This window comes from Macaca mulatta, chromosome 6 (assembly GCF_049350105.2).
Source record: "Macaca mulatta isolate MMU2019108-1 chromosome 6, T2T-MMU8v2.0, whole genome shotgun sequence".
Taxonomy (NCBI): domain Eukaryota; kingdom Metazoa; phylum Chordata; class Mammalia; order Primates; family Cercopithecidae; genus Macaca; species Macaca mulatta.
This window is the reverse complement of record NC_133411.1, coordinates 76850256-76878172: the sequence shown is the minus strand read 5'-3', so window position 1 is coordinate 76878172 and position 27917 is coordinate 76850256. Positions and strand designations below refer to the sequence as shown.

Genomic DNA, 27917 nt, shown 5'->3' with positions numbered 1-27917 from the left:
GACCTCGTGATCCGCCCATCTTGGCCTCCCAAGTGACAGAGACTCTTAAATCAGGTAGGACAGATGTTATAATTAGTATTGCCTCTCAACTTCCACCACCCCATAAAGGTAGCAGAAGAGCATCTTGCTATTATCTCACCTAGCCTTCTGTGCATCCATTTCAAATATCTGCTCTTCTCCCAGCTCCATCAGAATGAAAACCAACCCTGCTGATTTTCCTCAAACATTGAACTTTTGATAACCAAGTATATCCTGTCAGACTCTTAAAACTCTTTCTTTCTTTCTTTCTTTCTTTCTTTCTTTCTTTCTTTCTTTCTTTCTTTCTTTCTTTCTTTCTTTCTTTCTTTCTTTCTTCTTTCTTTCTTTCTTTCTTTTTCTTTCTTTCTTTCTCTTTCTTTCTTTCTTCTTTCTTTCTTTCTTTCTTTCTTTCTTTCTTTCTTTCTTTCTTTCTTTCTTTCTTTCTTTCTCTCCTTCCTTCCTTCCTTCCTTCCTTCCTTCCTTCCTTCCTTCCTTCCTTCCCTCCCTCCCTCCCTCCCTCTTTCCTTCCTTCCTTCCTTCCCCCCTTCCTTCCTTCCTTCCTTCCTTCCTTCCTTCCTTCCTTCCTTCCTTCCTTCCTTCCTTCCTTCCTTCCTTCCTTCTCAGATTCTTGCTCTGCTGCCCAGGCTGCAGTGCAGTGGCATGATCATGGCTCACTGCAACCTTGAACTTCTGGGATCAAGCAATCCTCCTGCCTCAGCCTCTTGAGTAGATATGACTATAGGTGAGAACCGTAATACCCAGCTAATTTTTTTTGCCTTCCTTGAGATAGGGTCTCACTATGTTGCCAAGGCTGGTCTTGAACTCCTGACCCCAAGTGATCTTCCTACCTTGGCCTTCCAAAGCTTTAGGATTACAGGTGTGAGCCACCACACCTGGCCAGTATGTCTATGTCTAATTCTGCACATTCTCAGCACAAATGATGCCAAACTGCGGAATAACGGAGGCTTCCTTTTCCATTCGCCTGTGCAAATAGGTAACCAGGCAAAATGTTCCATGTGAAGGGAGCATTTCATGGTGCTCACGATTTCCTTTTGAGCAGGAGAGCAACCGTGTGATCCATGGCTGGGATGTATCATTGAATCAGAGCTAGGATGTTTGTTGTTTGTCTGTGTCCTCAGTATCACTTCTCTGCTCTTGAGGAGGTTGGGCTTCTACTTGCCTTCTCTGTGGTTAAACATATTGCAAGCTCTCAATGTTATCTTCCAACCCCTGGACACTATTATCTCAGAATTTGCTGCATCTGGGAGGGCTCTGGCAGTGGCAGAATAAATATATCCTTAGTCATGAAGTATCTCACCTGCTCTGATGTGTAAGAGAGGGTGCTTGATGTCTTTATCTGCCTTCCTAGGTCCCCACTTCTCCATCTTGTTTTGTGCCCCAGGAGGCTGACCTGTATGGACTGCAGCAGTGAGGGCCCTCAGGCCGTCAGTTTCTGGTTGAGTTTGGCACCAGGAAGCACTGGCAGCAGATCGAAGGCGGGGAGGAGAATGAGGTCCAGGTGTTTATTTCCTGGCTTCCTCCCTGCGTGGTGGTGGTGTGCTGGCTATCTCCCACTACTGAAGGTCTCAGCTCCTGTCATTCCACACAGTTTTGTCTCTGGATTCCACTGCTTAGGCCTAGTGTAGGAGCAGTGCCCTGCTTTCCTAGCTCTGAGATAATACACTATGTCTTATGGTCTTTCCTACATCCTGCCCATACCTTTGTAAATAGTCCCTTAATTGAACTCTCCTCAAATAACCCAATTTGAGAGTACCATCTGTTTCCTGCTGGAACCCTAACTGATAGACGTTGTTCTTGAATAAATGCTATTGGTGGAAGAGTACTGAAGGACTTCACCATGACCCCCAGAACCCAGCAGCAAGCAGTGCCACAGATGTACCTATGTAAGTTGCACCGGATCTTGCAGATGGGAGGCACACTCTCGCTGCGTGTCGTTTCTGTTGCTGCATTCTGAGATACTGCCTGGATCACTTGCCCCCTGGCCTGGGAGCCGTTGCACCATAGCTCTGGTTTTTATTTGGAGCCTGAGAGGGAGGAGGAAGCAAGTCCTCTTCATTAGTGCTGCTGGCACAGAAGGAGGCGTCTGAGTCAGCAACTGAGAACAGATGATTTTGAAGCATTGCCTTGTCTCTGGTGCCGCTTCTCTCTCCTCTGGCACTGGCGGCCCGAGTCCATCCTGGCGTCAGGCAGCCACAAGGAGAGCTGCCCTGAAGCACTGGGCCTGCTGCCTCCCTCCCGCAGTCTTCTTTGGCATCCCTGTCCCCCTTGCAAGGCAGAGCCTCATTAGCAAGTGAAATGTCATAGTTTCAAACAAACAAACAAGCCCTAAAGTCTGCCAAGTTGTCTGGGTGAAATCACAAAGAAATCTCAGTGTCCTGTGGCTCTTTTGGGCTCTCTGGGGATTCAGAGGCTGCAAGAGGACTGACTTTCTTCCTGCTTGCTAGTGGGTGACTATCTCCAAAGCCGTGATGTCTAACCACTGACCCTACCTGATAAGCCTAGTGAGGTCCCAGAGAGCCGGGTTATCCTTTGTCCACTGCTGATTTAGGTGAACTCATCACGGTTTGGGATTTCAGCAATTCCCTTCCTCGCATCCTTTCCCAGTCACAGGTTCCTTGAGGGAACCTTTCCTTGCCATTTGCTTTTTGGTTTTGGTAAGCTCATTGGAAAAATCAGGGACTGCTCCAGACTGAGGAAAGTAGTCAGGGACACTGTCTGTGCCCAAACTAGCAAAGCCAACTTTATCAAATTCAGGGAGTACAGGAGTTAGAAAGACACAACAGAGTTGCATTCCCTGGCAAAGAAATAGTAAAGAGCAAAACAGTCATTTCAGAGGGCAAACTGCTTGCCTCACTAATAAAGCATGGCTCATGATGGAAAATAACTCAGAGGAAAGTAGGGAGCAAATGGATTTAGTTGCTATGGGAACGCAGTTGGGAAAAATACATGAAATATGTAAATACTGTAATTTGGTATTTTAATGTACTTTTCTATGAAGAAAATTCCCTGACAACGAAAACTAACAACTCTTTCCTCTGCTACACACAGCACTGATTGACAGAGGCTGGGCAAGTGGGTTTCCCAATTCAGTTTTGCCCCAGGACCGAATACGTCTTTATTCTCAAGCATAAAAATGAGACACCTGGAGCAGTGGTTCTCAACTCTGGATGCACATTAGACTTAGAGAACTTTCAGAACAAAATCAGACACACCCAGTCTGATTAAATCAGATTTTCTGGGTAGGGTGGTGGGCTTTGGGATTTTTTGAACATTCCCCAGTCTTTTCTGATGGGCAGCCACTATTGTGACCAGGACCCAGAATCTTGATTTGGTAGGCTTGGTAACTGTAGATTGCTTATTTTATCATATGCCTTCACTAGGTTTTTATTTCACAGATTTTCAGTGATTTTGAGTGATTTGTACATCTTAATAACAATAATGGGAAATGATTAGCAATCATTACTCTACCATTGTTAGTGTTATTATCTTCACCATAATAGACTAGTGCTTTTCTTATTTGTAGAAAACATGATAATATATTACAAAGTGTTATCATTTAACCATAATGATTAATTGCTGTTATTTTAAAAATTATAAATTGATGATAATTTGGAAAGTTTAGATGTTGCTCTAAATGCTAATATCAATCTGTATTTTAATAATTACCATCATTAATTATCATTAGCTGTGTAATAAATCAGTAGTAAACATTTATGTAGATATAACTGTGAAATTTGCTTAGTAACAATCTGCACTAGAGTTGGTAAGTGGCATTTCTGTTTTCCTGATGGCAAACATGTTACAAGAGTCATGTGATTTGCATTAACTGATACGTTGAAATCATGGCATATCTGAGTGCAGACCTCCAAAAGATCATCTTTTTTTCCTTCTGCCTGGTCCCTGTTTCTTTTGCTCTGTCAATAAATTACAATCCTTCTCCTATGGTGTCACTCCAGGAGCAAAATGACAAGTGCAGAGTTTACTGGTATCCAAAGAGAATTCGAATGAGTGGGGAAGAAGGATTCATGAAAATGGTCAATATTATAGAAAGTAAGAATGAATTGTGAAAATCCCACTTGGTTGTTTCACCTAAATTCAGGTGGTCAGGGTTTTAAGAGCCTACGGGGGATTCCGTAGACTTGCTTTCTTCTGAAACATTCTCTCTCTTCTTACCTTTAACATTATTGTTATTATGTGTAAACTTTGGAGGCCAGCCTCTGGGTCCAGCCTGACTAAGTTCAGGTATTACCATTGATCCAGGCTGCTGGGTCTCCTGGAAATAGGCACAGCAGGCCTTCTGTACTCAGTCCCCTGGTGGTCTTTGATTGTCTTCCCCCAACTCTCCAGATGAGGTTAGATTCTCTAGTCTCTGTTATCTGCTCCCACAGCACCATTTTTGCCTCTGCTGTAGTCCTTAGCCTAAGTAATTAAGTCATAACTATTTATTGAATGTCATTCTCTCCCCAAAAGCTGACAGCTCCATGAGGGCAGGAAATAGTAGTGTTCATTCTTATATCCAAATTATCTTGGCAAAGTCCCTGGTCCATATTAGATATTCAAATATTGCTGACTAATTTTTTTCTCTGCTGTCCCTATTGTTTAAAGCTACCCTGTTTCAGATTCTTAACCATAATTTTTTATTATAGAAAATTTCAAATATACCTAAAAGTAGACGTTTTATAAAGTACCCCTATGAGTTTATTACCCAGCTATTTCCAGTCTTGTTTTTAAATTTTTCTAACTAAAAAAGATAATTTTTGGACTTTCAATTTCAGCTCTGAAAATTCTTTAGATTGGAAGTCATCACCCCAATTCTTACAACAAGAAAAAACCTGAAAAAATGGAAAATCAAGGACTTTTCTCAGACCCATTAGAGAAATGAAGTTGCAGGACAGATCACCACCCTGAAATCTAGAGAGACAGGTGAATGCAAAGAGCCGCAGCTGAAACCTGCTTACCTGGATTAGAAGCCACTGATAACTTTGGTAATTAAATGATAATTTTGATGAAGTGCTAGAGGTGGACTGTGGGCTAGCCAAGAGTGAGTAACCTGTAAGGCCACAGTATTATGTTGTCTTAGGGGATGTATTAGTCAGGGTTCTCTAGAGGGACAGAACTAATAGAAGAAAAAAAGTTTATATATATTAATAAAGGGGGGTTTATTAAGTGTTAACTCACATGATCACAAGGTCCCACAATAGGCCATCTGCAAGCTAAGCAGCAAGGAGAGCCAGTCAGAGTCCCAAAACTGAAGAACTTGGAGTCTGATGTTCGAGGGCAGGAAGCATCCAGCCTAAGAGAAAGATGTAGGCTGGGAGTCTAGGCCAGTCTCGTCTTTTCACATTTTTCTGCCTGCTTTATATTCTAGCTGCACTAGCAGCTGATAGTGGCCACCCAGATTAAGGGTGGGTCTGCCTTTCCCAGCCCGCTGACTCAAATGTTAATCTTTGGCAACATCTTCACAGATACAGCCAGGATGAATACTTTTCATCCTTCAATCCAATTAAGTTGATAGTCAGTATTAACCATTACAGGGGACACTCACACTTTTGTGGGTTTTACCTCCAGGAAGTCCACCAGGTTCTCATGGTAAAGATCCAAGAAAGATTCTCTGTGGCCTTGGCAGGGGGAGGGGAAGCGTACTCATTGTGATATACACCAAGAGCGTTCTCTCTAACAAAGGCCCATTGTCCAGGGAAAATACCAGAACCTTATCTCACTAGTGAAAGGACATCCTTCCCACTCTAGCCTTTTCCAGCCTTCCTTTCTTGTCTAAGTAGGGGTGGTGAAGCTATACCACTGGAGCTTGTGAAGGTCACAGCCTAAAGACACAGGTCAATTGAAGGACTGAGATTTAACCATATACCCCTTCCCTCCATACCTTGCTACTACACCAATAGGGCTCCAGTATAATAAGAATGGACTACAGCTGAAATAAATGCAAGATTCACGTACTCCTCTGAGAGTAATACCTAGGGAAGACCCAAGTCTAGAGAGGAGGCAAAAACAAGGACACTGGAGAAATTGAAGCTTCTGGCTCCTACAGTTGTACCAAGCATTAAACACAATCCAACTCCCAGTCATAGTAACACAAATCCTCACATTAAAAGCCTATTTCCTCCAGTTTCTGTTACCTAATACAGCATGTCCAGCTTTAAGCAGAAAATTACAAAGCTTGCCAAAGGCAAGAATAAAATAGTCTGAAGACAAAAAGCAAGCATCAGGACCAGACTCAGATATGACACAGATGTTAAGAGTTATCAGATACAGAATTTAAAAGAATAAATATGATTATAATTAAGGACTCTAAGGAAAAAAGTAGACAGCATGCATGTACATATGGATAATATAACAAGAGAAATAGAAGTTCTAAGAATCAAAGGAAATGCTAGAAACTAAAAACACTGTAACAGAGATGTTACAGTGATGAAGAATGGCTTCAATGGGCTCATCAGTGGGCTGGACATAACCAAGGAAAGAATCATTGAATTTGAAGATAGCTCAATAGAAACTTTCCAAACTGAAGAGCAAAGTGAAAAAACAAAGAAAAGAAAAACTCACACAAAACCTAGAACTGATTACCCAAGATCTGTAGGTAAAATTTCAAAAGGTATAACATGTGTATAATTGGAATACCAGGAAGAGAAAAAAAATCAGAAGAGAAAAAAAATTTGAAGTAATAATGGCCAAGAACTTCCCACAATTAATGACAGACACCTAAGAACAGATCCAGGAAGCTCAGAAAATGCCAAGCAGGATAAATACTTGCTTTGCATATCATATTTAAATTGCAGAAAACAAAAGGCAAGGATAAAGTCTTGAAAGAAAGCAGAGGGCAAAACACCTTACGTAGAGAGGAACAAGGATAAGAATTGCAGTGGACTTCTCATCAGAAATAATGCAAGCAAGAAGAATGTGGAATGAAATATCCAAGTGTTGAAAGAAAATAAAACCCCACAAACCTAGAATTCTATATACACTGAAATTATCCTTCAAAAGTGAAGAAGAAATAAAGTCATTATAAATAAAAACTGAGGAAATTTATGACTGCTGGATCTTCTTTGCCAAAAATATTAAGTTCTTCAGGCAGAAAGTGCTATAGGTCAGAAACCCAGATCTATATAAAGAAATAAAGAGTGCTGGAAAAGAAATAAAGATAATATTTTTATTTTTCTTAATTGATTTAAAATATCCACCTATTTAAAGTATTAGTGGTAACAATGTATTGGATGATCATAGCATGGATAAGTAAAATGAATGGCTGCAATGTCATAAGGGATAAAAGGGAGCAATTAGAAATTCTTTGTTATGAGGTATCTGTACTCCTACATACATAAAAATAATTTGAATTTAAAATATAAAAATACCACTTACAAAAGCACAAAAAGAAATACTAAGGCATAAATTGAACAAAATACATACAGGAACTATATTCAGAAAACTGTAAGACTGATATAAAAAAAGATCTGAATGAGTGGAGAGATACTGTGTGTTTGCGAATTGGAAGATTCAGTATTGTTAAGACATCAATTTTTCCCAACTTGATCTATAGACTCAAAGCAGACTCAATCAAAACTCCAGCAAGCTATTTTGTATATATTGCCAAACCAATTCTAGAATTTGTATAGAATAGCTAACATGATACTAAAAGGTTGACACAGAGATCAATAAATTGGAGCCCTGAAATAGAACAACACAAATATAGTCAACTGATTTCTCACAAAGAAGCAAAGACAATTTAATGGAGAAAGGATAATCTTTTCAACAAACAGTGCTGGAACAACTGGATATCCAAATGCAAAAACCTGAACCTAGACACAGACCTTACACCTTTCACAACAATTAACTTGAAATGTATTGTATACCTAATTTTAAAGCACAAAATGGTAAAACTTCTAGAAGAAAAATGGGAGAAAATCTAGATGACCTTGTCTTTGGTTATAAGTTTTTAATACAACATCAAAAGCACAATTAAAGAAAAAAATTGATAAATTGAACTGCTATGGTTTAAATGTCCCTTCCAAAACTTATATAAAATGTATGTATTTATTTATTTTTGAGATGGAGTTTCGGTCTTTTCACCCGGGCTGGAGTGCAATGGCACAATCTCAGCTCACTGCAACCTCTGCCTCAGGGTTCAAGCAATTCTCCTGCCTCAGTTTCCTGAGTAGCCTGGACTACAGGCATGTGCCACCACGCCCACCTAATTTTTGTGTTTTTAGTAGAGGTGGGGTTTCACCATGTTGATCAGGTTTGTCTCGGACTTTTAACCTCAGGTGATCCACTTGCCTCGGCCTCCCGAAGTGCTGGGATTACAAGCATGAGCCACCGTGCCCGGCCTCATAAGAAATTTAATTGCTGTTGTAACAGCATTAAGATGTGGCACCTTTAAGAGGTGATTAGTCTGTGAGGGCTCTGTACTAACGGCTGGGTTTAATGGCTTTAAAAAGGGGCTTTGGGAGTGTGTGTTCTCTGTCTTGCATACGTGCTTACCCATCTGTCTTTTGCCATGTTATGATTTAGTAAGAAAGTCCACACAGGATACAGCCCCTTAATCTTGGACTTCTCAGCTCCCAGAACTGTGAGCTGAATAATACTTTATTCTTTATAAATTATCCAGCCTGTAATACTGTTAAAGCAGCAGAAAATAGACTAAGACATGAACTTTTTATCAATAATTCTGCTCTGTGAAAGGGATACTATTAAGAGAAAGACAAGACAAACCAGACTGGCAGAACACATACCTGATGAAACATGTCTTGCAAAACACATATCAGATAAAGGATTTGTATCCAAAATATACAAAAAACTGTTCAAAACCAACAATAAAAAAACAACTCAACCAAAAAAATGGAAAAAAGATCTGAACAGCCATCTCACCAAAAAAGATATACAGATGGCAAATAAGCATATGAAAATATGGTAAACATTTGTCCTGAGGGAATTGCAAATTAAAACAACAACCAGATAGCACTCCACACCTAATAGAATAGACAGAATAAAAAAAAAATGAACAATAACAGTTGCTGGCAAGGATGCAGAGCAAGGGTAACTCTTATTCCACTTGATATAGCTACTTTGGAAAGATAAACGATACAAAATGATACAGCTACTTCAGAAGATAGAATGATGTTTTCTATTTTATTTATTTATTTTTGAGATGGAGTCTCAATCTGTCGCCCAGGATGGAGTGCAGTGGCGGAATCTCAGCTCACTGTAACCTTCGACTCCTGGGTTCAAGCAATTCTCCTGCTTCAGCCTCCCGAGTAGCTGGGATTACAGGCACCTGCCATCATGCCTGGCTAAGTTTTGTATTTTTTTAGAGATGGGGGCTTCACCATGTTGGCCAGGCTGGCCTTGAACTCCTGACTTCAGGTGATCCGCACGCCTTGGCCTCCCAAAGTGCTAGGATTACAGGCATGAGCCATGGCACCAGGCTGGAATGATAATTTCTTACTGATCTAGTGATAGTCATGCCACATGATCCAATAAGCATGCATCTAGGTATTTACACAACTGATTTGAAAATTTATACTCACACAAAAACCTACGTGTGAATGTTTATAACAGCTTTATTCATAATCACCCCAAACTGGAAATAACCAAGATGTCCTTAATAGATGAATGGATAAGGAGACTGTGGTATAGCCACACAGTATAATATTATTCAATGATAAAAATAAATGGGCTATCAAGTCACAAAAAGCCATGCATGAATCTTATATGTATTGCCATGAAAGAAGCCAGTCTGAAAAGGCTACACACTGTAATTCCTATTATATGACATTCTGGAAGAGGCAAAACTATACAGATGGTGAAAGATCAGGGGTTGCTAAGGATTTATAGGTGGAGAGAGGGTTGACTAGGTGAAGCACGGGGAATTTTTTTTTTTTTGAGTGGTTGAATTATTCTGTAGGATACTGTAATCATGTAATGGTGACTACATGACATTAGGCATTTGTCAAAATCCACAGTACTTTATAGTACAAGGAGTGAACCTCAATGTGTCCAAATCAAAACATCATTTAGAAAGTCAGAGGATCCCCAGATGCAATGCAGATGTGATAAAACTAGCTGCATTATGAAAGTATGAAACAACCTCAGTGAATGAGATGGAGAAAAAAGGTACTGACCTAAGTAATGCTAGAAATGAGTCTGCAGAAGTAAAGACAAATGGAAGTGTACATAAGCACTGTACTCCAGTTAAGAAAGGTGTTTCCTGTAGGAGCATGGCTTAACAATGATTAAAACACATGTATACTGAAAAGGAATAATTTTTTTTTGAAACAGGATCTTACTCTGTCACCTAGGCTGGAGTGCAGTGGCATGGTCATGGTTCACTGCAGCCTCAACCTCCCAGTCTCAAGTAGTCCTCCCACCTCTGTGTCTCAAATAGCTGGGATCGCAGGCACGTTTCACCATGTCCAGCTAATTTTTGTATTTTTTGTGGATACGGGGTTTCACCAAGTTTTCCAGGCTGGTCTCGAACTCTTGGGCTCAAGTGATCCTCTTATCTTGGGCTCCCAAAGTGCTGGGATTACAGGGATGAGCTGCCACACCCGGCTGACATGGAATAATTAAGTAAACGAATGATGGCTGGTGGGAGCCAGGTTTCTCCCTTCTGCAGTGGGACATTTTTGATAAGCAAGGGGAAGAGGCTAGAATGATTCTTTGTAGTTACAGATTAGAGTTGAGGATATCAGTATGAACTCATGTTTAGCCTAGTATAGACACAGATGCATACATGTAGACATTTTTTAGATATGTTTGTATACATGGGTTAGTACACACACACATATTTCCTCACTCTGTTAATTGAAGGGACCTGGAAACAACACCCCTATAGCAACAAGCACATGTAGCACCCAGGTCTTGGTTTCTAACAACATCTTCTATTAAAAAAAAAAGAAAAATAGCTGATTCCAGGACTGGGGCAGGATATATGATATTGGAACATCTTGTAGTGCCAGAAAGTAAGGAAATACTCAAGCCCCCAAAACAAAAAACCCAACCAATTAACCAAACGAAAACCACACAACAATAACAACAAAACAGCATTGGATGAACACACAATATAAAATGAATATCCATGAGTGTGACATCATACTGATATAAAAAATAAATAATTGGATAAATAAACAAATGGGTGAGAGTAGAAAAAGAAGCACAGCATAGAAAAGGGGAGTAAAGAGTAACTTTCTAGCAGAGACACCTGACAAACACTACCTCGGCCAGGTGATCAAGATGAACATCAACAACACTCATTCATGCTGATGGTGCGTATCCTTCATATAAGGCGTTGACAATGGCGCTTTACCTCCAGGGTCTTCCTTCCAAATCTTAGAACTCCAGTCTAATAATCAGACAAATCCCAGTTGAGGGATTCAGTACAAAATACCTGACTAGGACTCTACAAAGCTGTTAAGGTCGTCAAAAACAAGGACGTTCTAAGAAATTCATCAACAAGAGAAGCCTAAGAAGGCATAACTATGAAATATAATGTGGCATCCTGGGACAGAAAAAGGACATTAGGTAAAACTAAAGAAATCTGAAGAAATTGTGCACTTTGGTTAATGATAATATGCCAGTATGGGCTCATCAATTGCAAGACATGTACCACACTCATGTGAGAAGTTAGTAATAGGGAAAATTTGGCATGGTGTTTATGGGAACTTTCTGAACCACCTTTACCATGTTTTTCTATCAACCTAAAATGGTTCTAAAATAAAGTGTATTTTTATTTTAGCAAGGAAACTTTTGGAAGTGCCTGTTGGGGTTGAGATATGGTAAATCCAGGCCCACAGACACTGTCTAACTTACTTTGGAGCCTGAGGGGAGGCAGTTTACTCGTAGGAAGACAGTATGTACTGAAAGGCCTAAGAGCCCCTGGCATGTTATTATTCAGGTTCTTGATGTTCATCTATAATATGAAATATAGGCAGTGTTTTGGTTTTGTCAGAACAACTGGGGGATGCATAATGGGCCTTGTGGGCAAACAGCAGCAAATGCTCAGTGTCCTGCAAGGTGTGGAACAGCAGCATACAGTGAAGGCGTGTCCCACATCCTGCATGATTTTCTTTCTTTTTATTTCAATAGTTTTAGGGATATGGGTGGTTTTTTTGCTACATGGATAAGTTCTTCAGGGTGACTTCTGAGATTTTAGTGCACCTGTCACTGTGTGCACGCTGGGTACAATGCACACTGCACCCAATATGTAGTCTTCTATCCATCACCCCCTCCCAACTTCTCCCACCCCAAGTCCCCAAAGTCCATTATATCACCCTTATGCCTTCATCCTGTGTGATGTTCTTTCTTTCTCCCTCCCTCCCTTCCTTCCTTCCTCCCTCCCTCCCTTCCTCCCTTCCTTCCTTCCTTCTTTCCCTCTCTCCCTTCCACTTCTTCCCTTCTTTTCCCCTTCCCTTCCCCCTCCCTTCCCTTCCCGCTCCCCTTCCCTTCCCCTTTTCCCTTCCTCTTTCCCTTCCCCTTCCCTTTTCCCTTCCCCTTCCCCTTCCTTTCCTTTCAACAAGTTCTCCCTCTGTTGCCCGGGCTGGAGTGCAGTGGTGCCATCTTGGCTCACTGCAAACTCTGCTTCCCAGGCTCAAGTGATTCTCCCACCTTAGCTCCCAAGTAGCAGGAACTACAAGTGCATGCTACCACACTTGGATAATCTTTGTATTTTTAGTAGAGGAGGGGGTTTCACCGTGTTGGCCAGGCTTGTCTCAAACTCCTGAGGTCAAGTGGTCTGCCTGCCTTGGCCACCCAAAGTGCTGGATTACAGGAGTGAGCCACTGCACCCAGCCTGCATGATTTCCTAAAGTGTTTCTATACTTTAGAAAACCTAAACCGAAGTGGAACCTAAACTTAGGTGGAAAACCTGTTTAAAATAATCTAAGACCAGACTTGATCTCCTTTTTCTGTATAAACCTTGAGTATTTTTTGCATATTTTTAACATACACTGAATTTTCCAGGAATGTCACTCTCATGTAAATCCAAGAGAAGTCTAGTTTGTTTTGTTTTGAAAGGTTGTTCACTTGTTTGGAAAAATTACACCACTGAAGGTAATGTGGCTTTGATATTTGAATCACCAATATGGCACACTTGCAAGAACCTTTTGCATTTATGGTGTTTCTACATACAGGTAGAGTAACAATAAAATTTATTATCTATACCAGACATTTTCAAAGGTAAAGGGGAATGCTGTTAATAATTATGGCAGGGCAATGAACATCAACCAGGATTGTCTCAGAAAAACTGGGTTGTCCAAAGAAGACTGGAAAATGTAGTTTCTGAGTGTTCTTGCCCCACAGTACACAAGGACATACCAGAGGGAGGTTAGAGTAGATGTTGAGTGAGAAAATCCACATGTCCTTAGAGACAATTTTGTCCATTTGCTCTACCAGTCACTGAGAGGGATGTATTAAAATTTCCTTCTATGATAGCGAACCTATCAATTTCTTCTTGTATTTCCTTCAAACCTTTGCCTTTTAGGGGCATGCAGGTTCATAATTGTTGTGTCTTCTTAGTGAATAGAACCTTGTATCAATATGCAACAATCATTTTAGCTTCTAAATAGTACCTTTTGCCTCAAAATATATTTCATGTGGTATAAATATGATAATCCTGGGTTTCCAGGTTTAAAATTGTTATATCTTTCTAGTGAATAGAACTTTGTGTCAATATGCAATGATCATTTTAGCTTCTAAATAATTTTTTTTAGCTTAAAATGTATTTTGGCAATCTCAGGTTTCTTTTAATTATTTGCTGGCATATTTTATCTTTTTACTTTCTATATTTCTGCATCCTTATGCTTTTCTATTTTTATAGTTCACATATAGCTGGGCTTAAAAAAACTGACAATATTTGTTTTTAGTGGGTGAATTTAATCTGTATACATTAAATAATGATTACTGCTTGATTTGAATTCATGTTATCTTATTTCATACTTCCCCCCACTTTTTCAATGTTTATTTCTCCTTTATTGACTTTTATTTTGTATTAACACTAGTGATCAAAATTGTTTAACCCTAGTTTGGAAATTCATATACTATTTCAATAGTTTTAATGGTTAGCCTAGAAATTTTAAGAGGTACATTTAATTTAACAATGTCTAAAGGTAATTAATATTTTCATTCTTTTTCTATACAAGAAATCAAATGCCTTTAATTTCCTTCTTTTTCTTTAATCATAAATTATTATTGTCATAAATTTAGTTATGCATTGATTTTTAGTTCCTCTAGTTACTATAATTGTTATTATTTACATAGTCGCTGTTTAGGCTTACCTCTGTGTTTACCATTTTCTTTGCCCACCACTTCTTGTATCTAAGAGCCACTTCCTAGGATAATTTTCTTTCTTAAGTACCTCCTTTAGAATATTCATTAGTAAGTTTTTGCTCATGCCATACTCTCTTAGTTTTGATTTATTTGTAAATATCTTTATTTTACCATCATTCACTGAAGTGAATTTCATTTGGTAGAAAATACAGTACAAGGTTGACTTTTTTTTTTCCCCCTCAGTGTTTTAAGCTTATTTTACTGGTTTCTGGCTTACATTGTTGTTACTGAGAAATTAGCTCTCAGTGTAATATAAATTATTTATAGATAATCTGTTTTCATTTGTCTCTAGTTGTTTTAAATATCTCTTTGCTTTTGATGTTCTGCAGTTCCACTATGATGGGTTGAGATTGTTTGTTTTTTCTCCTTTCTTTCTTATGTTCCTTGGTGTTTATTGGGCTTCTCGAATCTGTGAATTTCTCCTTGGAAACATTCCCAGTCATATTGCTTCTACCTCATTATTTCTGTGATCTCTTTATAGATTTCAGATAGGACATATGTTGGACCTTCTCATTTTATCCATATCTCTTAACATCTTTTGCAATTTTTTTTGGTCTCTGTGCTTCATTTTGTGGATTTTTTCAAACCTGTCTTCCGATTTACTCATTCTCTTTCCAGTTTTGTAGTCTCACTCATCAACTGAGTTTATAATTTCAATTCTTACGTTAAAAAAATTTGTAGAAGTTCTATTTTGTTATTTTTCCAGTTTCAATTGTTAATTTTGATGAGCATTCTTTTTTCCTTTGTCATACACCCAAAACTTTAAAAAACTTAAAAAGAAACACATTAAGCGCATTTTATTCTCTGTATCTGATAATTATAATGTCTGAAATCTGTATGGTTCTGATTCTACTTTTTTTTCTTTTTTTTTTACTCTGTATCATGGTAGATACTTTTTACTCTTTAACATTCCTTGTATGTTTAGTGGTTTTTGATTTTGAGCTGATGTTACTTGAAACTTTATCTTTCATAATTCTTTAAGGCTTGGGATTAAAGTGTGTTCCTTCAGAGTGGATTTGCTTTGCTTTTCCATGGCCAGCTCAGGACCATTTTAAATGAAGATTCAGCTTGAGTTTTTCAGTCTACATATGTAGTGTGAATACTTTCTTCAAAGAATATGAACTTGTGTTTAGGAAGCTTGGGAAAATATTTTTTTCCCTGTTCTGTCCAGAATCTAGGTTGGATCAAACAGGATCTTTACTGACTTTTGATATGAAACTGTTTTTTCATCCCTCTGAGGACTGCCCTTTTGGAATCCTGGCTTTATGCAGTGATCTCAGATCTGACCTCCAACCCTGCCCAGGCTTAGTCTCTTATCCCTAGGTCTTATTAAAACCCAGGCTATGAGCTTCCAGGAATTGAAAAACTCCCCCAGGGTTCCAGTGCTCACTTACTGCTATGAATCTGAACTGTTTTATGCAGAAACATAGATTGATTTGAATGGAATTGCATGAGTGACATATGAGGTTCATTCTATATAACTTTCTAAAGTGTAACAAGAGGAGCAAAGGCCACAGGAAGGAATTCAGCACTGTGTAAGGAAGACTGCCTCATGAGCTATTTATGAGGTACTGAGCTTCTTGGTTACCAGGCGGATTCAAGGATAGGCTAGACAACTACCTACTGGGGACGTGGTAAAGGGGCCTTAGGTATGAAGGGTTTGGTTGAACCAAAATGCAGCCATCCTCTCCTTCTGCTTGCTTGATGCTGATTTGCATGGCAGAGTCTCTGGAAGAAGTCTCCTTTCCCTGGCCACGCTGAAAGTTTAAAATATTGCCTTGCCAGGTCTGCTCTCTGCCTGCAAATGGCTCCTTGACACCTGGCAGCAGAGCTGTTGGGGCCCAGCAGATCATGCCAGAGCATGTGGTGCCTGGGCTGCCTGGATCTGCTGTTCACGTGGCCGCATTTCAGGCCCTGTCAGGTGGCCATGGCTTGTCTTGGCCACACGGCTGTTGAAAAGGAGGTGAACTGGGGCAGGATGAGTGAGCAACAGGTGTTAGCAGGAGTCTAGACAGAAAAGGATCCTTATACCCACAGGAGCATTCGTTTAAAATAGCTCTTTTCCCAGATATGCCTCTGGTGGCGCTGGGCCGTCTGGGCTGTGGTTTAAGATCATTTGGCAACTTTCATTCCTAGAATCAGAGAACAGCTTCTGGTGCTGTAAAATCATCAGCAAGCTAAGCCAATTAGCGCAGCCAGAAGAGGATTATGTGCACTGGTGTTGGTACCAAGCAATTGATATAAGCTGATTTTATGAAGTTGCAGTGTTTTTGCCTGCCCTATTTTCCTCCAGGGCAGTCACAGTTTAACTGGGGCTAGGCCCCAGCAGGTGACGTCTTCGGGTACTTTTAAAATTGCCTGTGGAGAAACTGGGTGAAAAGTGTTCACACTCTCATGCTTGGTGTAGTAAGGAGAGGAGTCCAACTGCAAACATGGGCAAGCTGTTTATATGAAGAGAGTGGTAAAATGTCCTTTTCCTGTTTGAGAGGAATTGGATGCTTTTGCAGAGCTCAGTAAGGAGAGGCTAGGATGGGGCTCTAGCAAGAGTGATGGGAGTCCTGAGGGCAGTGGGTGGAACCCAGGTTAAGAATGAGGCTAAAGCTAAGGGGTCAACTCAGATGCAGGATACAGGGATTCTGTTCTGTGTGAGTGCAAATTAGTGCTTTGGGTTACATGTGGGATTATGGATAGATAATGTAATGTTATTAGGGCATGCAAGGAGCAATGGGTTCATAGATGACCTTGGAAAGTTAGCATTGAGTTTGTAATGGCATTTTAACCCCCCAGATAGTTTCTTTTGTGTTTTGACCCTTGCTGTAATAATACCTTGTACTGCTCACAGGGGGAAAGAAGAGACAAAACAGGATAAAATGGCCCACCCACGCAGAGAAAACTACTGCTAACATTTTGATGTATCTGTTTCTAGATTTTTTTCTGTGCATGTATATTTCTTTTTACAGAAATGAAACCATATTCTTTTGTCATCTGCTTTTCCACTTATATTGATTCAGTCAGTAGATATTTAACGAATGCCTATGATGTACCTGGCCCTGTTCTGGGCACAGAGAGTAAGTACACTGATGGAAACAAAGCTCTTGCCTGCATGGAACTTATGTTCTAGTAAAAGCATTCTGTAGTGAGCATCTTTTCATATTAGTAGATCATTTTATGAAACAACGTTTTTAGGAGTCACATACTATTCCCTAGTATTGATAGGTTTTAATTTAATTGTTTCCTATTGTTTCTAACAGGATGAGTTGCAACTTTTTGCTATTACACTGATATGCTGAACATTTTTATAGCTAATATTCATGTACATCTTTATTAGAGATAAAGGTTGTAATGAAAAATTCATAAAACTCAATGTTCCCCCAGGTAGGAGGAATAAATGTGCTCTGTCTGACTGTGACTGGCAGGCAATTAGTCCCAAAGACACTTGAGCCCAGAGGGTATCACTAACAGACTTGGCTGACTGCACGGCTTAGGTTGGGGCAGGCAAACCACATGTGGGTGTTTCAGTTGACCCATGTGGGCTGCCTGGCAGCACTTGATTGCTGGATCATATAAGGACATGTATGGGTTTCAGGATTCTTTAGAGGCCCAGATGCACTCACTGTGGCTTTAAAAATAAAGGTGTGCTGCTCCATGATGACAGGTGGCTTGAAATTATATTTTAGAAACCCAAAGAAAAGAATTCTACAGAAGCACACAAAAATGAATTGGGCCAAACTTGTGTCTGTGCCTGCAGGTTGGCATGGGCAGCAGGGTGTGCAGAAGGACCAGCTTTCAAGATGGGTTTTTGTATATGAACCCTTGTAAGCAGGATGGGAGACAAGGTGGCAAGGGGAGCAGATGACAGGAATGAAAGTTTGCTTTTATGTGGTGCCCTAACCTGGTAGAGGGGGACTCATGGGGCTTTAGGTGATCTGTGTGCCTCCATGATGTGCTCTTAAGCTCAGTGGAGAAGGTGTGTCCCTCTCTTTGCCGGACAGTTGACTAATGTATGAGCCCAAAACACTGGAATCATTTTAAATAATTTCCTGTTTAATACCCCTCTCCACCAAATTCTGTCCAATGTCCCTGACAGAGCCTCTTGAATTTGTTGTTCAAGCTCCAATATTCTCTCACTTGAATCACTGCAGGAGATTTCATGGGTCTCCATGTTTCCACTTCTTTCCAGTCCATTTTCCACACAGCGATGGCCTAAGCTATCTTTGTGATGTGAACATTTCATCATGTTACCACTGGGTTAAAAATCTTCAACAGCCTCCTGTCACCTGTAGGGTGAAATTCAAACTCATTCGAGACTGAAGAGGCACTCCAGCTGCCCTGGCCTACTGGACGGGTCCTGTCGCCTGCCCCAGCCCTTACCTGTGTCCCAGCTGTGAACTACTTGCAGCTCTCTGGGAGTGACATATTTTTGAAGCCTTTGTATCCTTGCACACAATCTTCCTCCTGCTTGGAGTGCTTCTCCCATCTTTTTCCCTTGGCATATTCCTACTTATTTGAGGCATCCCTTTCTTTGTGACCTGACAGCACTGCGTCCATCTCTGTGTTATCAATTATTGTGCCATTCATTTACATGTCTCCTGTCTATATCCTTTATGGGACTATGGACTACTTGAGGATGAGGGTGGAATCTTATTCATTTTTTTATCTGCCTAACATATTTGTTGTTAAATGAATGCTTACAGAATCATAAATATTGGAGGGGTATATACAACTGGATTGCAAAAACATGTTCTTTGATGAAGACCTAACCAGATCGAGTGTGTTCATAGTGCTCAGTTCTGATGTATGTTTTCAGACATCTTTTTAAAGATTTTTATTCTAAAGATGATCAGTTTTGTTACATAAAGACTGGTCCTTAGATAGGGTTGATTTACACATATGCATGCTCTCTCAGACATGAGCTGATGTTGCGCGCGTGTGAGCGCGCGCGCGCACACACACACACACACACAATTCAACAAGTAAGTAATGAGTTCAAACATGGGGTTCTCTCACTCCAAACTGTGCTCTTGACTTCTATAGTCTCCTGCCTGTGGTGCTGGTATTTTGGGTCCAAGAGAAGGAGTTGTCAATGGAGGAAAAGGGAAATGTGAAAATGTGGCAAACCCCTCCAAAATGAAAATAAACAATTCCAAGACTGTCCATGTGTTTATATAGATATTTTAAAAAGGCAGTTGTTTTCTCTTTCAAAGTCTGTTTCCATATTTGTCAAATGTGAATAATAACCTTCTCACAAGGCAGCTGGAAGGATTAAATAAGATAATGTATTTTATATAGTAAATGCTTAACAAAAAGTAGCTATCATATTTACTTTTCCTGAGTTTTTGCTTTTTCTTCTTCCTATGCAGGAATCTGGGAGTGGGCCCTAATAGAGATAAATCTTTACAGAGGAAAAGCTGAAGGCTGCCTGTAGTTGATGAGTAGACGGCCTTTAAATACTCCTTCAGGAGTTTCTGAAGACCTTCTTGTACCTCCTGCCCTACCACCCTCTTGTTTACTCCCTAAAATCCCACAGCTAGATTTCTCCTACCAACACCATGTTCACAGATACAATAGCCCTGCTAGAGGTAACAAGTTAAAACTTTTACTTTATATTTCCACGGAATGAGTCTTGAGCTTCTTTCCTAAAAATAGGATTTGTTTTTCTTGAGCAGGAGACCTGAGGCCAGGTTTGGGGAAGAGGTATCTGGTGAGGAAAGGAGGTAGTGGAATGAGGAGTCCTGTAAGAAAACATTATTGGCTATACCACCCAGGGACGGCTTCCTACCTCCCTCTTCCTGCCATCTTGGTCAGGATCATCTCTCTGAATTTTTTTTTTTTTTTTTTTTTAATATTTTGACTTGATCCTTCAGTATAATTCTACTGACCAACTCACCTCCCTGATAGGTATGTGGTGAGGCGGTATGCTGGGGGAAGGATGAGGAGGAAAGGCCTTTCTAAGCCCAAATGCACATTCTGGAAAAATTAAGAGTTGTGCTTACTGGTAGACCTGAGTCAGGACATAGTCCAAGGAGCAGAGCTGATGGACAGGATGACTTCATAGCATGGGAGACATGATTGGGAACATCCCTTCCCCAGCTACTTTTTAAAAGAAAATTATGGTAAAATATACATAACATAAAATTTACTATTTAAACTATTCTTAAGGATACAGTTGAGTGGCATAAAATATATTCACATTATTATACAACCAACACCCATCTCTGGGAATTTTTTTCATCTTCCCAACTGAAACCCCATAGGCAATAAACTATAACTCCCCATGCCCTTCCACCCTTACCCCTAATCCCTGGCAAGCACTATGCTGTTTTCTGTCTCTAAGAATTGGACTATCCTCGGTACCTTGTATAAGTGGAATCATGCAGCATGTGTCCTTTTCTGTGACTAGCACGTTTCACTGAGTCCTGTGTCTTCCAGGCTCACCCATGCTGTAGCTTTCAGTTGCTTTTGGAAACTGCTTTGGAAGCAGCACACTGAGCAGGCCGCCCACTGGCCGGCAGGCCTGAGGCCCCAGGCCTGGGTTCAGGAAGGGGTGCCTGGGTGGCCATTTCCCTTTCAAGAAGTCTAGTAATGGCATTGTTTGTGTTCCCTGGACAGCCAGGAAAAAAACCTGCTGACCATTCTCTTAGCGTATTTCCTTCTCCTTCTTAGGGGCCATTAAAACCCCAAGCAGAAGGCTCTTCCCACTGAAAGCCTATGCAGTCTTGGCAGTGGGGCTGGGCTCTGTTGGTAGCCAGAATGACTTTGCTCCTGCTTAGGAATGAGGTCACAATTTGCCATGTTTGCTCCCACTTCATAGTTTGAAATAGTCCTCTCCTGCTTCCAGTGGCTCCTGCCCCACCGTACAATGTGTGGCTTCTGCTGGGGGCTGTGGGAGGGCTGCCCCTTTCTGTCCTGTCATGCTGACAGCCGCGTGGGGTGTTGGCAGAGCCAGCCAGTGACTGCCAGTCTCCTGGATGGTTGCCTTGTCCCCTGCTTGGAAGTCTTGTCATGTCTGATGTGGCAGGGTCCAGTTTCTAGAGGAAATGTTCCTCTGGGATTTGAATGAAATCTGGACTGTCCTGTCCTATCTCCAGAAAAATCTGAGCAAGCAGCAATTGTAATTAATACTTGATGAATGATGCCCACTGGGGGTTAATTCCTGACAGTCCAAAGCTCTGAATGGGTGGAACACATGGTATTGGTTGGGTGTTAGCCATGCTTGCTAATGAATTCGCTTCACTTATTTTGGCCTTGGGGTTAATCAAGGATAGAAGCTCAGAAATAAAGTAGTGCCCTAACACTGCCTCCCACAACTGATTGTCTTTCTTTCTTCTTGTTTCATTTAGCATAATATATTTGAGGTTCATCCGTGTTGTTGCATGAATCAGTAGTTCATTTTTGTTGTTGTTGTTGTTGAGGGCGAGTCTTGCTCTGTTGCCAGGCTGGAATGCAGTGGTGCAATCTTGGCTCACTACAACCTCTGCCTCCTGGGTCCAAGCGATTCTCCTGCCTCAGTCCCCTGAGTAGTTGGGACTTCCCGAGTAGCTGGGACTACAGCGACTGTGCACCACCATACCCGGGCTAATTTTTGTATTTTTAGTAGAGACAGGGTTTCGCCGTGTTGGCCAGGCTGGTCTCGAACTCCTGACCTTAAGTGATCCACCTACCTCAGCCTCCCAAAGTGCTGGCATTAAAGCGTGAGCCACTGCGCCTGCCCTGTAGTTTATTCTTTTTTATTGCTGAGTAGGAGTCCAATGCATGAATATGCCACAATTTGTTTGTTCATTTTCTTCTTGATGGACATTGAGTTGTTTCTAATTTGGGCTATTATGAATGAATATTCTTTCACAAATCTTTCTGTGGACATGTCCCTCCCTGACCCACCAACCCAGAGTAAATACCTAGGAGTAGAATTGTCTACTACTAATAAAGTTAAGACATGCACTTCATTTTATTGGAAACTATCAAACAGTTCTCCAAACCCGTACCACTCTACCTTCTTATCAAAGTTCCTGTTGCTCTCCATCTTTATCAACATTTTGTGTTTCAAGTATTTTTTTAAATTGTAGGTATTCTAGTGGGGTTTGAAATGGTATTTTACGTATGTTAATTTGCATCTATCTGATGACTAATGATGTTGAGCACCTTTTCATGTGGTTATTGACCATTCGTATATCTTCTTTTGTGAAATGTCTGTTATGTCTTTTGCCAACTTTTTATTAAATTGTACATGATTTTATTGTTGATTTGCAGGATATTTTAAAACATATTCTGTATACAAGGCCTTTGTCACATATGCGTGCTGCAAATATTATTTCTTGGTCTATGGCTTAATTCATTTTCTTAATGGCATACTTTAATGAGTAGAAATTTTCCATCTTGTTGAAGTCCAACATATCCATTTTTTCTTGTATGACTTTTTGCATTCTGTCCACAAACCTTTGCCTGTGCAAAGGTCACAAAGATATTCTCTTATTATTATTTTTTTTTCTGGAAGACTAATGGTTCTGGACTTTATATTTAGGCCTATGACCCGTTAAAAAATTATTGTTAATATATGAAGTGGGAAAAAATTTAGTGAAAAATAAAACTCAAGGCCATAAGTCTTCCAGAAGAAAACAGCCTACTCTCTAATTTGCTGTGATAAATTAAGGGAAAATCTTGTGGCACCCTTGAGATGGAGTAGCCAATGGGAGAGCTTCTCTTTCTTACAGGGTCGACAGTGTGGTAGCAACAGATGATGGTGAATGGTAGTTGCGTCCGGTGAAGCAAAGACTTAATAAGAATTATTTATAGTAGAGGCAGCAGCAGTGCTGAGTACATGTGAGAGAAAACTGAAGGAACTCCTGGAAAAAGCTGGAGGACATTTTTGGGGACCTAATATGTATATTGAGAGACACAGTCTCTCTCTGTCGTCTAGGCTGGAGTGCAGTGGTATGATCATAGCTTACTGTAACCTCAAACTCCCGGGCTCTACTGATCCTCCTGCCTCAGCCTCCTAAGTAGTTTGGATTATGGTCACATGCTGCCATGTCCTAACTTTTTATTTTTTATTTGTAGAGACAGGGTCTTGCTATGTTGCCAAGCAAATTTTGAACTTCTGGGCTCCAGCAGTCCTCCCACCTTGGCCTCCCAAAGCAGGTATGAACACCTGTGCCTGGCCAGGGGCCAGAGTTTTCAAATAAAACCAGCAGGGGTGCATGCTACTACAATTCTGGTATTTACAGGAAAAAGGTGACTTTATTTTTCTTTTTATTTTTGATATTGAAACAATTATAGACTAACAGAAGAGTTTCAAAGATAGTAAGTACAGGGCATTCCTGTAGACTTCTCATCCAGTTTCCCCTAATGTTATGGGAATTTATTTGAGGGAAGAGTCCAAAAAGCATGATTGAGTGAATGGGAAAGTAAGAGGGGAAAGGAAGAGAAGCCATTACTGGGTGAATTAATGAGCAGGTTTCTGCTATGGGTAAAAAGGACTTGGCCCAACTAGTGAACCTTTAAGAAACCATGTAGAGCACATCTCAGAGCTGTCCTATGGAGGGGTGAGCAAGTTATCCAGCAACTTCTAACCCTCATTAGTTGAGGGTCACTCCTGGGGTAGCTACCTGACAAGTGGGTGGAGCACCACCTCCTGATCAGAATGTTCCTTTAGGCAGTGAGACAGGCAAGAAACTATTGGTGTGTCTGTGGGGGGACAGTCTGCAGAGGGCTCAGATGATAATGGTACTGTTTGGGGGTAGGGGAAGAGGGGAGCATTAACAAGGTCTGCTAGGCTTTTCAATGGAGCTGAAGTTTGAGTAAGAGTTTACTGGTTGCGTGTGACCACTAAAGAGATAGACCTTTCCAGACAAAAGGAGTAGAATGTACGAAGATTAAAAGAGAGTATGATAAATTCAGTGACATGATGAAGCTGTTTTGGGTGTGTGTGGGAAGAGGGCTAAAAGGCTAGAGAGAGGTCAGGGAAGACACATGGGATGAAATACAAAGGTCTTCTATTCAACATTAGCAATTCTGAACTTTATCCTGATGGCCAAAGGGAATTTTTGAAGGGGTTTAAATAGGAGAGTAGTATCAATTTACACTTTTAGGAAGATTATTCTGGATGTTATGTGAAAAACAGATTAGAGGGTGGTAAGATTAGAATCATGAAAACCAGCCAGGAGATTGTCTCAGCAATCCAGGTTAGAGATGATGGTGGTGAACCAAGAGAGCGCTCAGCAGGATGGAAGAAATGCTTGGGAGTTGTAATTAACAGGACTTGCATGGGAATGAGGAGGTGGGAGGTGAGGAAAGGTGGAATATAAATGGGGGAGATGATGAGGCAGAGAAGAAAATAAGGAATATTACTTCCATGCTCCTGACCCTACTGTCTATTAGAGTAGAGATAGAGGCAGGAGGAGGAGAAACTCTAGGCAGATAGGGGACATCAGAGAGAGGCAACTTGACTTCGGAGGAACAGACAGAGAGGCAACTTGGCTTCAGGGGAGAGCAATCTACCCTTCCCGTCCCCGTTCCAGCTCCCCTCTCTGCTGAGAGCTGCCTTTATCACTCAATAAAATTCTGCACATTCACCATCCTCCAATTTATCTGCATGACCTCATTCTTCTTGGGTACTGGACAAGAGTTTGGGATACCCAAAAAGGCTGTCACATTGGCTTGTTGCTCTTGCTGGCGGGAGGTAGCCACCCACTTTGATGAGGCAAAGGGGCCACTGAGCTGATAGCACACTGCCGTCCATGGATGGTTGAGCTAAGAGAACATTGTAACACGCTCTCTGAGGCCTTGGGGTCACAGGCACCCCCACCTGGACACTGCCATGGGGCCTGCACAGAGTTTGTTTCTGCTGGCACCAAAGTGGCCAGCAGGTTCCTGCACTCACTCACTTGCATGCTCCCTCCTGCGAGGGGCTGGGCATGATGGGCTGAGTAAACAGGGCACACCTATTCTGCAAGGGGGTCAAGGAAAAATCTTGCCTCAGTAGGAGGATAAATGTGGGAGTTTGGGACCTTGTAAATGTGGAGTGTCAGTAGGAAATCCAAGCGACAGTTACTTAATAAACAACAGGATATAAATATCTTTGATTCCTTTGGTCGATTCAATCTGCAGGTTTAGATTTAGGGGTGGATAGCTTACCACTGAAACCGTAAGATCAGGTGAGATGGCCCTGGGAGATTATATAGCATGAGATATATGGGAGGTAGAGGAAAACAACCTGTAGAAACATGATTCCTACCAGTGCTCCCATTGAAAGCGTGCATTGCTTTTTCATCTGGCCATGAACAAACCTCCTGTCTCCTAATTTTCAGAAAATGGCACACAGAAAGGCGGGTAGGAAGCTGCATGCGCGTGCCTGAGGCCAGGTTTTCCTGATTAAAGCTCTCCTTGGGCTTGTGGTGTTGCCCCTGTGGCTTTTCTTGGCATGGCCTTTTATTTTGAGAGAACCTTTTCAGAGGGGCTGATCTTTTCTTCTCATTTCTTCTCTGCTTCAGCCTTATGCTATAATATTTATGTTGGCTACTTGCCTTTCTTTTTACCAGTTGGGACTAGTTGTATTCTCATAGCTATTTTCCCTCCCTCTGTTTTAGACAAATGAAAAATGGAAATGCCAGGTTTAAAACAGAGGGTTTGCCAAAGATGTGTCTTTCTTTTGCTGACAAGAGGAAGAAAGTGCCCGTGTGACAGACCAGCCCATTTCTAAATCGAATGCACATTGGCTGTCCTGGCTGTGGGGGAGTGAAGGTGATTCCCCGCTTTGTGAGGGTAGAACTATCTTAAATAATACCAATTTTGCACTTCTCCTTCGTAAGTGAAATTCATTTTCCAAGATGAACTGCAAATTGTGAATTATTAATAGCCTCCCCAAGGTATTCCACTGGCCTAATCCAGTCTTGCCCTCTGCAAATTGGTTTGGATTCTTCACATTTAGAAGAGACTTCTGCTCTCATTGAGACTTAATTGTTATTTGTACTCACATGTGGGTCTCCTCTCCAACACATCCCAAGCAGCCCTTTCAATTTGGGATCTATTTGTTGAAAATCTCTTTCTTTTCCCTGCCATGTCTGTTTTGTACTTCAAAGTCATGCAGACTAATTCTAATACTTATTCTAAAAGACAGGCTTTCAAATGCTTAAATTCATTTATTTAAACTCTCCTAAGGTGGTAGCCTCCTCTTTTTCCTCTCCTCTCTTCTCTTAAGTTTTCCTACTTTCCTCTCCTACAGGATTTACACATACCTTATACAACTTAGTCATTGTTTTTTTGGAGTTAAACCAAATCCGATTATTTTCACTTTAGGTTCTATAACCAAGAGGGAATTCAACAAATTAAAGTGACTGCAGTTGTGAAGATACTTAAAACTAACTATTTGGGGTACCACATTTCTGTGAATATAGCCTGAAGTCCATTTTTTTGGGGGGGCAACAACTTCATGCTCCTGCCTTATATTCTGTTGACTATAAAATAAAATTTACATTATTTTCATGAGAACTGCTGTCTTCCTTATCCTGCAGTTCTGTGGAAGACGTTATATTTCTCCCAGTTAGATGGCATCTTGGGAAACCATTGTTCCAGTTTGTTTCTCTCTTTTTGGCTCTCGATTCTGTTATGCAAACTATTAGCTATTAACCTCAAGAGCTTGTCATATGCACACCTTAGCACGATTTCCTCTTCATATTTAATAAAAGCTGTTTAGAAAAAAATGTTGAGGAAGGAAAACTGGAGCAAATTGCCAAGTGCCTATGTCTACATTAACATTATTCTATTAGTCAATTTCATTTGGTTAATATGTAACGTAGCTAAAGTTAAGTTACATTATGCTGCAGTAACAAACAATTGCCACATCTTAGTGGCTTCCAACAACAAGAGTTTATTTCTTACAATTTGTGCTGACTGTGGTTCTGCTGTCACTCTGCTCCATTTGTCTTCATTTCAGGGCCAGCAAGGAGAGGTCCCAATCTGGGATATGCTTTCCTCATGTTAAAGGGAGAAAAAGAGATGTTGCTAATGGTATGGACAGGAGGCAAGGAAATACTGAGTAGAAGAGGGTGGTTCACCAGCAAAGGGCCCACCCTCAAGCCTGGAAACCCATGGCCCTAAACGGGAACAGGCATTCCTGTTTTTGCATCCGAATGTTTGGCCCACCACACCCCTCTATCCTGTACCCATTTAAACCCCAAACCTCAGGTGCTGTGAGCAGATGAGCAGATGAACAGAAGAGCAGAAGAGCAGAAGAAGGGCGCAATAGAGAAGGAGAGAAGAGAAGGAGCATCTGAACGTTGAGAGGAGTTGGACTAGAAATGATCAGAGAGGAGATTGGTCGTGGGATAGCCAAACTCCAGGAGAAGATTATGTTTCCACTCCATCCCCTTTCCAGATCCCCAGTCCATCCCACTGAGAGCTACCTCTACCACTCAATAAAACCCCTGCATTTACCATCCTTTGAGTCTGTGTGTGACCTGATTCTTTCCGGACACTGGACAAGGGCCTGGGTAGAAGAAGGCACTAAACTGATTAACATTTTAGCCATCGGGAGAGCTAAAGGAGGACTG

General features: G+C 41.0%; 1 long non-coding RNA gene across 1 annotated transcript; it reads left to right on the top strand.

The window, feature by feature from the left end:
- LOC144341236 (uncharacterized) lies at window positions 1–27573 on the top strand. The gene is made up of 3 exons (XR_013418109.1): window positions 1–54; window positions 27302–27375; window positions 27553–27573. It is a non-coding gene; the product is annotated as an uncharacterized LOC144341236 (long non-coding RNA).
- The last annotated feature ends 344 nt before the right edge of the window (window positions 27574–27917 follow it).